Genomic DNA, 4,363 nt, shown 5'->3' with positions numbered 1-4,363 from the left:
GCTGGCAATTTAAAATGGTTGCTTATTAGCTTGGCAAAAAGTAAAATAAAAAATATACATTTTTTTAAAGGTATGGTGAAGTAAGCAGGCTCATATACTGGAACTAGAAATTGATGTGGTTTTTTTAGGAGGGATCCAAGCCATTTTTACATGTAAAACAAGATGTAGAGAGCAATACGTACTTTTATATTCTGGATGTACTTTTGTAAGAATACACATCAATCTGTTAACAGTGGTTGTTGTGGGACAGTTGGGATTGTTCATTAGGGAAACACTTTCACTTTTTACCTTATGTACCTGTATTGTCTGAATTTATATGACCACTTAAAAATATATATATATTTTTTTTATTGATCTCAGAGAGGAAGGGAGAGGGAGAGAGTTAGAAACATAATGACGAAAGAGAATCATTGATTGGCTGCCTTCTGCATGCCCCCCACTGCGGATCGAGCCCACAACACAGGCATGTGCCCTTGACTGGAATCGAACCCGGGACCTTTCAGTCCACAGGCCCACCCTCTATCCACTGAGCAAAACCAGCTTGGTTCACTTATTTTTTTTAAATCTGCAAATGAAGATTTTAAAAAGCTATTTAGCCCTGACTGGTTTGGCTCAGTGGATGGAGCATCGGCCTGTGGACTGAAGGGTCCCAGGTTCAGTCCGGTCAAGGGCATGTACTTTGATTGCGGGCACATCCCCAGTGGGGGATGTGCAGGAGGCAGCTGATCAATGTTTCTCTCTCATCGATGTTTCTAATTCTCTATCCCTCTCCCTTCCTCTCTGTAAAAAATCAATAAAATATTTTTAACAAAAAGCTATTTAAAAAAATAAAAGCTAGTTCAGATATTTATTCATTTAATCTCTCATTGAACTAGAAGCAAAAGGGCCTAGTAGGAGATAAATTATTTTTAAAAGGAATAAGCAGCCCTGACCGGTTTGGCTCAGTGGATAGAGCGTCGGCCTACGGACTCAAGGGTCCCAAGTTCAATTCCGGTCAAGGGCATGTACCTTGGTTGCGGGCACATGCCCAGTGGAGAGTGTGCGGGAGGCAGCTGATAGATGTTTCTCTCTCATCGATGTTTCTAGCTCTCTCTCTCCTATCCTCTCTGTATAAAATCAATAAAATACATATATATTTTTAAAAGGAATAGCAATGAGTTATATACTTTAAAATGGTTAACAGTGGATTTATGTTATGTAAATGTTATCTCAAATTTTTTAAAAAAGGAATCAGATTTTAACTCCCTTTTCATCATGCCCACTGTTCACACCCTATCGATCACTCTCACAAATCTTGACTGGTCATCTTTAAACCCATCCTTCATAGTGTTGCCAGAGATGCAAATGAAAATCTGAAAACCTTTTCACCTTTTTTGCAAAGTATAAAAGGTTTTCTGTAGCCTGTACCTGGTCTGCTTTTTCCAGTCTCATCTCAGTCCCAGCTTCTCCTGTGCTAGTCATATTGAATTCCCTGACTGCCTTGATCGTCTGTACTCTGTGTCTATACTTGCTGGAATTCTGCTGGAGAATCTCCCTTCTCACTCACCCCACCCCCTTTCCTGAGGTTTCCTACTCTTCAAGTCTTAGCTCAAACATTACTTTTTTCCTTAACTAAGTTTTTCCTGGTTCTTCCACATGAATTGAGATCATTTCAGCACATTGTATTATAATTGTTTATATACCAGTCTTTCCCATTAGACCAGTGGTTCTCAACCTTCTGGCCCTTTAAATTCAGTTCCTCATGTTGTGACCCAACCATAAAATTATTTTCGTTGCTACTTCATAACTGTAATGTTGCTACTGTTATGAATTGTAATTAAATATCTGATATGCAGGATGGTCTTAGGCGACCCCTGTGAAAGGGTCATTCGACTGCCAAAGGGGTTGCGACCTACAAATTGAGAACCGCTGTATTAGACTGTGAGCATCTTGAATACACACACTTTTAAATTAATATCCTTTCCCTAGCAGTGTCTTTCAGAAAGGTCCTCAGTAAACATCCAATTAATTCATTAACTGTGTGCATAGAATGACAAATCTGTTCTTTCACTTGCAGGTTTGTTTCAAATTCTAAAATTGGATTTTCTCATCAGTAGGCAAGGGATTAATATCGGCTGGTAAATGTATTTTAGTTTTTACCCCTTTACTCTCTAATTGAGGATGTTTTAGGCTTTTAAAAAAGATTATGGTGATACTAATTAGAGACAGTTTAAAAATATAGATGTTCTATAGTGGAACACTTAGGTTTTTTGGTCCATATTTGAAAATTTTATTTTAAAAAATCCCAGGTCTCTCTACCAGAGTATATTTGGCTTTTAATAGAGGGTAATGTATGATCCTATAATCAAAGTATTATTTTTTATTTTATTTTTATTTTGAGAGTAAATTTATTCTTATTTTTTATATGTTTTTATTGATGTGGGAGAGAGAGAAAAAAACATTGATCTGCCGACTTCTACACAACTCCTATTGGGGATCAAGCCTGAAACCCTGGCATGTGCCCCTACTGGGAATCGAACCTGCAACCTCTCAGTGCATGGGACAACTCTAAACCAACTGAACCACACCGGCCAGGGTGAGAGTACATTTATTAAAGCTGGGGACAGTGAAATAAGGAAGGGCTTAGGATAGAAGAATTGACAGAAGAGAGACTAGGTGGGCTGCTTTGGTTCTCTAGAAATATTATAGGAAAGAAATGAGTCAAGATGGGCTGCTTTGGCTCACTGGAAAGTCAGAGAAAAGGGGCCTTGGAGACAGGTTCAGGGGGTGAGCCTGGGATGAGCTGCTGCTGCCCATTGTTTCCCTAGTAGAAAGTCTCGTGGGCACCCTTAGAGTTTGGGAGATGCACACCTGAGAGGGAAGAAAGGTGCGGGCATGGCTCCTGGGAGGGAGAGCTTGCCCAATTTATCTTTTTTTTTTTTTTTTTTTTTTAGGAAAATACCTTTATTATTTTTGAAATGTTCCAATATTCAATGTAAAAACCATGATAGTGGCTTTTTCACTTCACAAATTATAGAAAATTAGTTTCCCCATTCCTTAGAGAACCCCCCCCCCCCCAACTGCATCCCCACCAATAAGACGGCTCCATTATGGCTGAAGCAGGGCAGGGAGGAAGGGCAGAGAATACAGCAAGTAGAACCAGTCGGGCACGGGGTTACAGCTGCAGCAGAATGCTGTTTGTTGATTTGAGAAAACTGAAAATGTTTTGTACTTACAAAGGTGGATGGAATTCAAAAACCGATCCCCACCGATTTTTATGAGAAACATGACTATTCCTCTTGAGCGTCTCAAGTCAAAACAAATCATTCCCACTACACATTTCCCGCCTCCCAGAAGGCATTAGAAAAAGGGCCAATGTCCGCCAGGAGCGATTGTAAACATACCACTGACAGCTTGGACACTTTGTTTTTAAATGCAGCAGGACTTTTTCCTTTGGCCCTGATGGAAAAGCCAACTCCCTAGGGCTGTTTAGGCAGGAGCAGACAGGAGGGCTCCCCAAAACCTATGAGTGAAGGCCCAGTGGTCCCCGTTGGCTGGAGCATCATCAAAGGCAATCGATACCTTTATGGCATATGAAAATTGTCCCGTGGTCCCCAACTGGCCCCCAGGTTCAACCTGGCTGGATGCGGGGCATGGGAGGCACAAAACAAGGCACATGGTTGAGGTGGTCCCTACACCAGGCCCAGAAAGATGATCTCTTCGCACGATTCCAAAAGTGTTGGAAAGTGGAGCAGCAGCAGCAGGTACAGGAATATCATGACCGTAAACCAATGGCTGGAAAACCAGGACAGCTGGCTTGAAGCCCTCTTGGCCTGCTTCTGTGAGTACACCAGCAGGTACTTCACTCGCAGGAGCTGGTTGTTGGTGACCACAAAGTACTTTGGAGGGATGTCTCCCCCTTCACTGTGCTTGATTCTCGCTCTCCTGCGATCTATCTCCTTGGAATCTTTCTTCTTGGTTTGGCACTTGACATCTGGATGGTCTATGACCTCACACACAGCCAAGCAGCTGAGGATGGGGCCAAGGAGGTTATGCTGCCACCCATAGCCATGGGGGCTATAAATGAGGGCCAGGCTCAAGTCACTGGTGAGGTAGGTCCCTTCCCGGAACAAGGATGTCTTGTTCAGGTGGCAGTGCAGGCCATTGTGGATGATGGAATGGAAGCTTTCTAGGCGGCTCCCATAGAAGGCGTAGATTAGGTCTCGTTCTCCTTTGGTCTCATAAAATTTGGCATTCGCTGGGTCCGAGTACTTGATTTCAAATAGGAAGTCCGGCACAAGGACAGGAGTGTGAGGGGCACCAGTCAGCTTTTGGATCTTTTCAAACTCTGACTTCCCGCACTGTGGACTGTGAGGACCTTTGA

General features: G+C 42.4%; 1 protein-coding gene and 1 pseudogene across 1 annotated transcript in view; one reads left to right on the top strand and one right to left on the bottom strand.

The window, feature by feature from the left end:
• MAGT1 (magnesium transporter 1) overlaps nucleotides 1–4,363 on the top strand; it is a 47,512-nt gene that overhangs the window by 1,332 nt on the left and 41,817 nt on the right. The window lies entirely within an intron of this gene.
• LOC107181573 overlaps nucleotides 3,534–4,363 on the bottom strand; it is a 3,112-nt pseudogene continuing 2,282 nt past the window's right edge.

This window comes from Myotis davidii, unplaced genomic scaffold (genome assembly GCF_000327345.1).
Source record: "Myotis davidii unplaced genomic scaffold, ASM32734v1 scaffold1493, whole genome shotgun sequence".
NCBI classification, from domain to species: domain Eukaryota; kingdom Metazoa; phylum Chordata; class Mammalia; order Chiroptera; family Vespertilionidae; genus Myotis; species Myotis davidii.
This window is presented reverse-complemented; position numbering and strand designations above follow the sequence as displayed.